Source organism: Salvia splendens, chromosome 1 (genome assembly GCF_004379255.2).
Source record: "Salvia splendens isolate huo1 chromosome 1, SspV2, whole genome shotgun sequence".
NCBI lineage: Eukaryota > Viridiplantae > Streptophyta > Magnoliopsida > Lamiales > Lamiaceae > Salvia > Salvia splendens.
The window spans coordinates 13192695-13205825 of record NC_056032.1 but is presented as its reverse complement, the minus strand read 5'-3'; the positions used below and the strand labels follow the sequence as shown (position 1 = coordinate 13205825).

The following is a 13131-nucleotide window of genomic DNA, read 5'->3' as shown; positions in this document are numbered from 1 at the left end:
CTACCGTTTGGTGATGAGCAAAATCAATTACGATGTCGGTCTCGATGTTGTCTAGTATCCATGAGAAGACGATTAAATCTGTCTCCCCCCACTCCGTGTAGTCGGCCGCCCCTGGTTCGGGTGGTGGCGGGCTTCCGTTGATGTGGCGGAGTACCCTTCTACTCCCAATTTGGATCTTCATCAATCGTGACCAGATTGAATAGTTTGTGCCATTGAGTTTTACAGCAACAGTCACGTTTTTGCTGACTCTCAGTTTGTTATCGTCTGAGATTTTGGGTTTGTCGTCGTTGGTGGGTTTTTCGTCGTCGGCCATGGCTTATTCTGCCTAAGGTCGAGAGAGATATATTTCTGAGCCTTTGCTCTGATGCCATGTTGAAAGGCTGTGATTTTCTTTTATTCAACTTATTTTACACTATGATTTACATTGGACTATATAGGAGAAGAAACCATACAAATAAGGTAATGATTTGCCCTAATTCTAATTTGCATAATCTCGGTAATTTGCAATCTCCTCTAGGGGTGGGAAATTATACCGAAATACCGTAATACCGGACTTACCGTACCGAAAAAATACCGAAAATACCGATTTTTCGGTATACCGCAGTTTCCGGTACGGTATGATACCGTACCGCAGTGTTTCGGTACGGTAACGGTATCAATTTTTCTATACCGCGGTATACCGAATCCTGGGTATACCACGGTATACCGAATATTCGGTATATACCGATCTTCGGTATATACCGAATATTCGGTATACCGTGGTATACCGGTATACCGATAGATTATTATATATATATTAATATTACATTTATATATATTATATTAAAAAAAATTTAATACATCAATTAATACAATAAAATTAAACATTCAAATGATAATTTATTCAAACAAATTCAAAATTAACCTGAATTATTTTTTTATCAACTCATCCTATTAAATATAATAAACACAATAGCACATAACACTAAAAGAAGATTGGAAATACGATATCGGGAATATGTTTCAACAGAGCACATTTGAAAGAATTTGTATTAACTCACACCATTTAGTATATGATTCTTTGTGTAATGTCATATTCCAAATATACAAAGTAATTAAAATATGAATTAACCGTTGAGTTATAACTGCAGGAGCAAGTTTACGTTGCAATAATTAGGTGTTTTGATATATGGATGTTACACTCCATACATTTCTTTTGGTTTGGTTGTTTGTGTATTGTGATTATGCTCGACTATTAATAAAGGTTATCAAATGCAGGGTCATCTTCAGCGATTTTTTGTGGAATTTTGAGAAATGAAGACAACGTGGTGGCAAGAAATGAAGATAATGTTGTTGATCATGACTTCATAAATTGTTTTAGATTTGAATGTTGAAGTTTTATTAATTTGAATGCTATGAACAAGATTTGATTGTGATGAAGTTTTATTATTTTGGGCTTTTTTAAATAGTTGAACACTTGAATTGTTATTTTAAATATTTTGGACACAATAGGTTTTTTTTCGGTATACCGTAATAACGGTATGATAACGGTATCAAAAAATATCATACCGAATTTTGCATAATCTCGGTAATTTGCAATCTTCTCCTCCCTTATTTGCTTGATGATTTGATTCCCCCAATCTTCTCATTTAATTGCTTGATTTCTTTCCAACAATATATACAGCAAAAATAGAAAAAATAATTTCCCAGAAATAATTTACTGACATTCATAAATTTCAAAAATAGGAAAAATTCATTATTTCCTTAACACTAAAATCCTAAATTAATAAATAGGAGTATAATTGAAATATAAAAAAAATTAGTGAAACAGATTAGTAGCTCTCTTCTTCTCCACCCACGACGGCTCAACACCAGACTTGTCTCAGACTCCTTTTTTCTTCGCCGCCTCCACCTACTGGTCCTACTCGGCATCTACACAGCAAAAAACCCCATCACCACCATCTCCAGTGCCACCTCAAGACACTTCATCAGCCCCCGATGCAAGTCAAGCACCGCCAGACATTCATGAAAGCAGCCAAAATCAAACACAAACACTACCACTACCAGGCAAAAATTGAAACCCTAACTTACATGCAAAGAGCCTCTTCCCAACAACAAAATCCCAAAATTGAAATCCAAACTCACAAATTGAAATTACAGCCAAGATGAAATAGTGAAGGATTGAGAAGATAGAGGAAGACGGAGAGTGAGATAGTTGAACATCAACCAAAATAGATCTGATGCCAAATTAATATGCCGCAATCAAACCGTACCAGAGATGTAGGAAGACGAGCATGGATTATTGATAGTTACAACAGTGTGTTGGGTTGTACTCCGGTAAAAATCACAAAGTTGATTGTGGCTGAAGAAGAAAGAGAGAGAGGAGGAAGGGAGAGAGAGAGTCTTTCAGGGTGTTCAGCAGACATGCCCAATAGCCTCACCCCAGTTTTTGTCTATAGCCTCAATTTTGTTATCCATAGCCCCAAAATTCTATTTCCGTCACTATAGTGGACAACTCCAATAGCCCTCAAATTTTATAATCAATTTTCATTTTTAAATATTTTTTAGTTTCAATCAAGTGTAATTTAAATAATCGCAGTGTAAATAACTAGAATACAAGGTAATTAGGGCCGAATATTCGTTGTATTGCAAACCGGTAAAATTATACAACGAATAATTAAAATAAAATACAACAACAAAATGAAAAAAACGAAAGTGGGTGTATGGATTTTGTGAAAATGGGAGTGGGGGAGGAGGGAGAGTGGTATTTATATAGAGGAAAAAACGAAAAAAAAAAATTCAAAAAATCCGGCTATAGCCGCGGCGGATATCCGCCACTATAATAGCCGCAGCTATAGCCGCGCCTATACACCCTACGCCGCGTCCTCGCCCCACTCGCGGCGAAGCCTCGTCCGCCGCCCTCCCCCCACCAGCCGCGTCCACCCTCGCGGCGGACACCCCTCCCACTATAATAGCCGCGCCTACCGCCCCCCACCGCCCCCCTTCGCGGCGTCCGCCGCATCCACTCCATAGTGGACGCTCTTATGAAAGTAAACTAGTTTAGGGCATCCGCAACGCGTCTCGTTGCGGTCCCTATCTCGTCTCGGAGAGACGAGACAGCAACGAGACAGCGTTGCAGGCTCCGTCTCGTTCCCAGCCCGTCTCCATCCCGTCCTGTAACTCGTCGCGGAGAAACACTTGGCGAGCTGTCTCGCCACGCGCGTTGGAGACGTGGCGAGCTGCGGTTCGTCCGTGACGCCCACTCGCCGGCCTGCGAGTGGGTGTCGTTTATTTCCGTTGAAAATGTATTTTTTATTATTTTTTTTAATCAGAAAAAATTTGAAAAAAAAATTCCCAAAATTATACTAGCCGTTTATAGCTGTTTTTTACAAATTTTTTATTTTTTTTGAATTTTTTTAAGCCCTCGATCAATTCTATAAATATCAAATCATTCCCATAAATTAATCTAACAAATTTTTATTTCTATTCTCACTCAAACACTATTCTTCTCCCAAATTTAATCCATTCATGGATCCATTTGAGCAAATGCGTCGAATAATGAAAGAATCGCTAGCAGAAGATCGACGTCGGGAGGAGGAGGAAGCCGCGGCGCCTCAAAGGCGATCCCGGACTTACATCCATCGTAACCGGGATAGGGGTGGATCGGTACGGTATACCATACCGACCGTGCCATACCGCATACCGTACCGGAAATTACGGTATGTCAAAATTCCATACCGATACCGTACCGAATTTCCGGTATATTCGGTAAGATAATTTTTTATACCGTTACCATACCGTAATAACGGTATGCGGTATGGTAACGGTATACCGAAAAAAACCTATTGTATCCAAAAGGCACCCACCCCACCGTTATACTCGAGGCCGTTGCCGACTACCGGCTATGGATTTAGCATGCGTATTTCGGGGTCCCGGATCGAAAAACGACGTCAACGTGCTCAACCAATCCGACCTCTTCACCGAAACTTTGAATGGTAAAGCGCCGGCCCTCAACTTCATCGCTAACAACTGGCAGTATAAATTGGGGTACTATCTTGCCGATGACATCTATCCGAAGTGGCCAACCTTCGTGAAGACGTTCAACATGCCGGTGAACGAAAAACAGGCTATTTTTGAGCAGAAGCAAGAGGCTGCTCGCAAGGATGTGGAGAGAGCGTTCGGGGTTCTCCAAGCTCGCTTCAACATTATCAAAGCCCCGGCTCGTACGTGGTTTATGGAGAATATGGTCGACATCATGTATACGTGCATAATCTTGCACAACATGATTGTCGCTGACGAAGGACCTGAGGCGGGAAATTGGTTCGACCCTGAAACCCCGGGAAGCTCTACCGCAAGTAGTACGCCTCGCAGTGGAGTGCATCCGTCCATGTAAGATCGGTTGTCTGTTCGGGCAAGGACACGTGATTCTACCGCCCACGCCAAACTCCATGAGGATCTAATGGAGCACATTTGGGCTAAATTTGGCAACCAATAGACGCTCATGATCGCCATTAGACAACTCTCTCTTCTGCTTATTTGAGTTTTGAGATTTTGAATTTAGAGAGAGTGAGCGGAAGATTTTAAATTATGTATTTTTTATTTTTTTAGGATTTTATTAATGTGGTTTTTTATTTTTTTAGAATTTTAAGTTGTAATTTTATTTTATTTAATGAAGTATGTTATTATTAATTGAATTTGTTAGAATAAAAATAAAAAATGAAATTGAATGAATAGTTAAGGGATGAGATGATTAAGAGATGGGGGGTTGCAGGTGTTGTCTCTTAGTTAAGAGATCGGATGAAAACTACAGTGGGGCCCATGAATAGTGAAGAGATGAGATGGTTAAGAGACGGATAAGAGACAGCGTTGCGGATGACCTTAGTCATGGAAAGTGGGTGGGATGAGGGGCATCATAGTAATTGCAGTACTTATCAGGGAAGGTAAGTAATTACATGTTTCATACAAAATGTTTCACCATTATTTCAATTTAGTACAAAAAGTATTAAGTTTACATATTTCATACAAAAGTTTATTTAGTGTTCCAAAATAATACATTTCGTTAAGTCCCTACTAACACCGTTACTTCCAATTACATTATACAGACAAAGAGTTCCATCAATGTTTCAAATTTGTACAAAAAAATTTAAATTAAAACTTTCCATTAATTATTTCAGACACAATTATCTTTATTATTCACAAAAATGAAAAACACATAGAAAAAAACCACCACTCTTTGTCATCAAATTAGCGAATTGGATTTTATTGTCGAAGATTTCTCATGTAACAATGGAGAATACAACTAAAAAGATATTGAATTTTTTTTGTAAAAAATAAATATTGATTTATTCACTGTTTGAAGCTCAAATTAGTCATTTTGTAAAGATGAAATATGGAATTATTTGATACTATGTTCTATAAAGAATACAATAAAAAAATAGAGTATATCGAAAAATAGAATTTTTTTTAAAATCACGATCAATTGGTGGAAGAATTGATATTGAATTGTATTAAATCTTTAATTATTCTTTTATTATGATGATAAGTTGGACAAATTATAAACTAACTAATGGTGTTTAAAATATTTAACGGAATGTATTAATTTAAAACACTAATATAACTTTTTGTATGAAATATGTAAACTTAATACTATTTGTACTAAATTGAAACAAAGGTAATACATTTTGTATGAAACATGTAATTTCCCCTACACAATCGCGGCGAAATTGTGCAATATCTCATCTTGGAAAACGGTCATTTTTTGAGGGCTTGAGACGGGCCGAAGACAAACACGAGCCATCATGTTAAATTAGTTATGCTACCAAACGTCCATTAAGCCCAGATAATTAAGCTATCTTGGGCTTATCTATGCTACCAAACTGAGCCTTACTTGAAGTATCATTTTATGGTATAGTTCTCTTTTAATTTCTTTTGAGTCATTTCGTACTACTTTTGGTACGAACCCCACATTACACTAATATTATCACACTCATATTTTATCATAAAATTAATATAAAAAAAGTAGAATCCACATTCCACTAGCTATTTTGACCATTTTTCTTCATATTTCTAGAAATTTGTGCCGAATCAACTTGTGACATTTATTGACGAACAAAAGGAGTGGAGTATAATAGTTTTGTTGGTCTTATTTGGGCTTGAGCTTTTTTTTTTTGTTCTGGACCTTGGTTTGATAAACGGACAAATTGAAACTCACTTCAACCAATGGCTCAACACACGCCCACTCCGTTTCACTAATTGGTTGGGCCTAGGCCGTGTTGGATTGGATAGGTCCGACTCAGTTGACAACTCCAGATCTTTTAAGCAATAAAATATTTACTTCTTTAATATAAAAAAAAATTACATGTCACATAATATAGCAGTTAACTAATTCACTGTTTTTTTAAATATGTTTTAATAAATTAAAAACAATTTTTATAATTAATAATATATACTTTTAAGTTTTAAGTATTAAAAGTGGATAAAATGATTCTCACTCGCACGGCCACGTTGAGCCGTGATTGATGGCCACAAGGGGAGGGCCAGTCTACCGCTCCACGACATGAGTTCCTTGCGACAGGAGATCTGCAATGCATTAATTCCACAACGGTTCTGTTCCTCTGGCACGGGGCAGATACCCAATGTTACGGATGCCCTTAAGATGCCGTCGTGTTGTCTTTTGTACTCAACTACTCATGTTGTGAACGTATCGGGGGCTAATTCTGTCTTTTTTAAGTACAGTACTATATAAATCTTATTATATCCATGCATATTGAGATTTTACGAATACTTGCTTATTATATCAAAATAATTATTGGTTATGATGTGCAGGTGTAACATCCCAAAATATGCTTAAATGAAATTTATTATTTCTATCAGGAAACATCTGGATTATGATCAATAGATAAATATTTTGAATTAAAACTGATCATTGTTAATGGAGATTGAGCTTTATTTTTAATATATGAAGCCTTTGGTATTAAGAGTTGGAATTAGTGTATGAAATATTATTAAAAGAGAACTAAAATGATTTTAGATGATGTAATTAATTAGAAACAAAACTCCTAAATTGCTTGAATTTTATACATCCATCTTGTATACTCCATGAAAGTGCCGATCAGTTTTAGTGGAGTTTAGGAGTTGTTTACTTTTCAACTTATTCTTCAAATAGAAAGAATAGTCTAGAAGGTGGATAATATCCTAGTACTACTATGAAAACAAATTGAATCATACGTCAATTAAAATGGAATAATCTAGAGAAAATCTATGACCATGTGTAGTAATATATAACTAGACACTTGTCTTATTTACTAACAACATAATTAAATACTAATGAATTGATGCCCTTTAGAGCATCTCCAATCATACTGCAAATCCCATCTATGCAGTAGATTGGAGCTCCAACCATACTAAAAAACGCATCCCAAATCAGCTTTTTTTTGCGATTTTGAACAGTGACGACCCATATATGGCGTTGCACTGTAGCAAACGCAAAACCCATTTTATAATTTCTGAAATTGCATTCACACCCTCCTTGTTTGAGTATGTTTCGAATAGAGCAAGTATATCAAGGTAGAAGTGAGAGCAGAAAAGTTTGGGGAAGAAGAAGAAGAACATGGTTTGATGAAGAAGAACACGTTTGGGAAGATGATGAACAGTAATTGGTTTTATTTTTTAACTGTAAATGGGCTTCATTAATATTTCAACTACATTTCAACAAATGGGCTTCATTATATAGAGATGTGGCAGTGTATTTCGTTTTACATACATACACAGTGCATTTTATTGATTGTAAATTTTTAATGTATTCTAATTGTAAATTGTAATTGTATTCTAATTGTATTTTAATTCTATTTCATTTTACATATACTGTGCTTCAATAATATTTTTAATGTATTCTATTGTAAATTTTTATGAAATTTAATACTACAAAAAATAAATTAAATAATAGATATTTAATAATAAAAAAGTAGTACATAACATAAATAATTATATTAAATTATTTAAATATGTTTGGAAATTTATTCATAAAGTGTTGTGGTGTTAATGTATAAATATGTAGTATAAATTATGGATAAAGTATTGTGAGGATAATGTGTAATTTAAATAAATATGTAGGTTATGATATTAATATTATAAAAAATTATTTCTTTAGTATAATTTGCAATATTTATGATGTTAATATTACAAAAAACTTAAATAATAGATATTTAATAATAAAAAGAACATAACATAACACATAGTGGTGCTGCAAGTGGAAATGATATTACAACGACATAAATAGAAAATAAAAGACAAACCACAAATTACAATAACTAACAAATGAAAAATTATATAATTACGTTTGAAAAATTATTGATAAAATGGTGTGGGGTTAATATGTAATTTAGATAAATATGTAGGTAAGATTGAAAAAGTAAAAAAAGTAGGTGAATATGGAATATTCTTTTGGGTTTGTGTTTGGTGTAAATGGTTGGAGTAGAATTACTGTTCGATGTGACAGAACTGCAAAAATGGGTTTGAGTTTGGTGTAAATGGTTGGAGATGGCCTTACCATCACTATATTTGGGGAGGGGACAACCGGCAAGTAGGCTCCTTAATTCCAAGGTTTAGGCCGTTTTCTAGTTAAGCGAGCAACGTATCACGAAGTAGGTATTGTCGGGGAAGAAGAAACCATCGGCCATAGTTGCTCCAACTCTCAAGCTTATCCTACTTCATTTCTTTCAACGTTTTTGGTGAATCGAACTTTTAATTGGTGGAAATGGAATAATGCAGAGTTGAGGTAGACTTTCAATCCTAGTCTATTTATATGACCCAAAATTGATTAAATATTGAGTTCAGAAATCTGAAAGTTTCATGTATCTCATGTTTGAATGAGTGGTGATTAAATTCTTAAAATTGTTGAAGGATATATGATCATAATATGTAATTGTCATGTTTTCATAATTATTTTCAAGCTGATGAAATTATTATAATTATAGGTGTTGGAAAAACAAGTAGCCGCCGATCATTTATTACATTAGGGTACCTAGAACATTATTAATGTTGTAGATTCCTAGTTGTATGGTTCCAATCCTCATTTATGAGTGTACATGAAGAGTATCAAAATCCCTATAAATACTAGGGTGATGAGTCTCTCAGATAATTGGAAAAATAATTACAAACAATTTATCTCTTTACTTCTACTCTCAATATGTATGACCAATCTTCCTACACCTCTCTCGATTACCATCTTTAAGATGGTATCAGAGCATGATTTCCCTTTTTGGGACTCAAAAAAATGTCATCATAGTCCCGAATATACCTTTCTCGGCCTTTTTTAAACATGCAAAACCAACCAAAAACCAAACCATGTCAGATTCTGACACGGAGGAATCAAAACCAGCCCAAACAGAATCCATGGCAGATCTGGCAACACAATTTGCCGAATTTCTGAAGTTCATGGAGAGCAAATCTGGAAACAAATCAGAAAACTCCAAAGCAGACAACATTTCCCCAAAGAAGCAGTCAACCCAAATAGAATATTTGGGGGAAGTCAAGGTGGAAACCAAACTCAATGGGGATAATTATCTTCTTTGGGTCAATCTTATGGAGAGAGCCATTGGAGGAAGAGGACTGATTTCTCACATTTCTGGAGTTTCAGATCCTCCTCCATCCGACGATCCCGGCTACTCAAAATGGCAGCAACGGGATCATTGTTGCTTTAATTGGATCATCAGCAATCTTGAGACAAGTCTTGTGAATGAAGTATCACAATACAAGACCGCCAAAGACCTGTGGGAAGGTCTGGCAATCACGTACGGAAGTGGAGCGGATCCTTTCCAAGTGCACGATCTGCATAGGCAAGCAATGTCAATGAAGCAAGGGGATTTAAGCTTGGAAGCTCTCTAGAACAAATTCCAAGATCTATGGATAAAAATTGATGCCAGAGATCCTAATCCCATGGAAAGCCCGAAAAGCATCGACAAATACAACAAACACACCCAAAGGCACAGACTTTATCAATTCGTATGGGAATTGGATGTGAAGTATGATAAAATCAGGCGCGAGATTCTAAATCAGGATCCCTTACCGTCGGTCCGCCAAGCCTACGGAATGGTAAGAAGAGAAGCTGAAAATGACAAAGTTCTCAAACCTGAGCCGGAGCAATCTGGAATCGCTACTGGACTCGGAGCATTTGACCGAAGCCGACCTCTTCCTTCACCGGCGATCCGATTCCCACCAAACCAGAAACCAGAGGAAGATAAAAGCAAATTAATATGCTCTCACTGTGGAGGAAAGAAGCATACACATGAAACTTGCTTTCACCTCCAAGTCTATCCCGATTGGTAGCAGGAGATGAAGCGAAATCGACAGAACGGGAAGCGAGGCGGAGGGAGCAGCACCGGCGGCACCGGCGACGCTGGCCGTGGGAGAGCAGCGGCGGCGGTAGCAGGTGGCTCGGTTCCCACCTTCGTCGACGGAATCATGGGCAACTTCGGCACCAGCTACACGGCAACCACACCTCCACCACTTCAACACCTCAACGGCGGTGGAATCGGCAACCCCTCCGACCCCGTCAACACAGATCCGATGAATATTGCCAAAGCTTCGGTCTCCATCAACAAAAATTGGACAGAAGGTAAAAAAAATTACTTGGTGGCTAGGGATCAGGATGCACATAGCAGTGGATGAGGCGGATGAGAAGCTGAAGAGGCGCGGAATCCAGGGATAAAGATGGAGTGGGGCGGCTAGGGTTTTCTAACCTACAACCCTCAGTTTTGCAAAACCAACCCCAATTCCCTTTTTATCTCCAAATTTAACCCCACCCAAAAATATCCCACTCCAAACAAACCTGTATTCTCAGAAATTACCCCAGCTGACCGAAAATATCCATAACACCCCTCCAAGTTTCAAAAAATTAGAAAATAGACACCAAAATTTTGAATTTTTATCCTCCATCAAATGCACAAACTCGCTTCAAGCCTTAGCCTACTCATCATCCTCACATGTAGGACCTAAAGATTACCACTAGATTTTTTACTGTGGGGCAACAGACACCATGTCCTTTGATGCATCAGATTTCCTTGAAATTTCCCAATCCACGAAACATTATGTCCAAACAGCCAATGGGGAATTAACACAAGTAAAGGGGGCGGGCACTATCACTATCTTACCAACTCTTTGCGTCTCGAATTGTCTTTATGTCCCAACTTTGTCCCACAAACTCTTGTCTGTTAGTCATGTGATAAAAGAGCTCAACTGCAAATTACTAATGCATCATCATTTTTGTATGTTACAGGATATTAAAACGGGGACGATAGTTGGGCGTGGCACTGAGCGGCATGGACTGTACTACGTGGATGAGATAGCCCAACAGAGTACTGCGATGCTGACTCATGGACTGACTGACAAACAGATTTGGCTCTTGCACCGCCGGTTAGGGCACCCATCTATAGGATATCTTCACCTATTGTTTCCTGAGTTAGATTCTTCTTCATATGTTTTGAACTGTGAAACTTGTGTTTTGGCAAAAAAGCCATAGACATTCCTTTAAACTGAACAACACAAGAGAAAAATTTCCGTTTGCCTTAATTCATTCTGATGTTTGGGGTCCTGCCACGGTTACTGGTGGACAAGGGTTTCGATATTTTTTTGCTATTTATTGATGATTTTTCTCGCATGACTTGGATTTATTTTTTGAAAACAAAATCATAAGTTTTGAAAAATTCACCGAGTTCTATAGTCTTGTCCGAATTTCACACCAAAATCCAAATTCTTAGATCCGATAATGGGCGGGAATATGTGAACTCTAGGATGCAATCTTTCTTTACTGAAAACGACCTTGTTCATCAAACCTCTTGTGCATACACACCAGAACAAAATGGGGTCGCAGAGCGAAAAAATCGATACATCCTTGAAATCACCCGAGCTCTCTTACTCGAGTCCAACATCCCAAAATCCTTTTGGCCGGAGGCTGTCGCCACTGCTGTATATCTTCTTAATCGACTTCCTACAGGAATCCTTAGCTTTAAAACTCCCTTAGAGGTTTTTTCTTCCCATAACTCTGTCCCTTCCTCCCTTCACCTCGATCCCAAAATCTTTGGATGTACTGTGTTTGTTCATATTCCAAAACATGATCGGGATAAATTCTCACCTAGTGCGGTCAAATGTGTTTTTTTAGGATATGGAAAAAATCAGAAAGGTTACCGTTGCTACGACCCTTCCATAGATCGCATGTACACTACTATGAACTGTGACTTTGTTGAGAGTGAATACTTCTATAGCCAATCTAGCGGTCAGGGGGAGAGAGAGTCAGAAACCTCGGGGTGTGACGCACTAAATTGGCTACCTTTTTGGGGAGAGATCATTCAGGGAGAAGACGAGACCAACCAAACTGGCATGCTAGACCAAAATCCTGTCACAAAAGTCGGTCCAATAGAGGAAGTTAGCAATACCACCGGGCAGTCGGATCCCCAAGAACAGAACATGCAGCTTCAGGACACTGCCGGGCTATCTGACCAGTCTTTGAATCCTGAGGTAAATGCTTCCAATCCCGATAATGGTACTACATCTGAAAATACTAACAGTGGCAGGAGCAATACAGAAATCTCTGATGCAGAACAGAATACAGGGCACTATGCATTACCCTATCGAAGCACAAGGGGCATTCCTTCTCGAAGATATTCGCCAGACTGGAAAGGACCAAAATCTCGATACTCGGTGTCAAATCTGACACTGGGACACCTTACGGAAATGGCAAGGGCCTTTGAAGCTGCACTTTATGAAGAAGAAATTCCACAGTCCTTTGAGATGGCAATGAAACACAAACACTGGAGGGAAGCTGACAAACTCGTATTTATAGTGTTGTGATTGGTATGTTGATGTGCATAATTGTTGAGTTTCGGTGCTCAAAATGGTTATTTCCAGCCAATTACTCTATATTTTGGGGTTCACATGTTTGTTGAGTGTTTTAGGCAAAAAGTAGGCAAAAATGCAGCAAAAAGGGAACTACCCGGCCGGGTGAATATCATGTGGTTAAATTCCACCCGGCCGGGTGTCAACGTGAAGTCTGCCGAAGGTCAGAAGCTGCCGAGCAAGGGCTACCCGGCCGGGTGAATTTCCAGTTCATTAATGCCACCCGGCCGGGTGACTCATTTAACACGCGAGGAGTCCAGT

The 13131-nt window shown here is 38.0% G+C and overlaps 1 long non-coding RNA gene across 1 annotated transcript; it reads right to left on the bottom strand.

Moving 5' to 3' along the window:
- Positions 1 to 1713: 1713 nt before the first annotated feature.
- On the bottom strand, positions 1714 to 2558 carry LOC121804161. Its single transcript, XR_006051116.1, has 2 exons — positions 2253 to 2558; positions 1714 to 1911 (listed from the first exon to the last, which is right to left on the bottom strand). It is a non-coding gene; the product is annotated as an uncharacterized LOC121804161 (long non-coding RNA).
- Positions 2559 to 13131: the final 10573 nt, after the last annotated feature.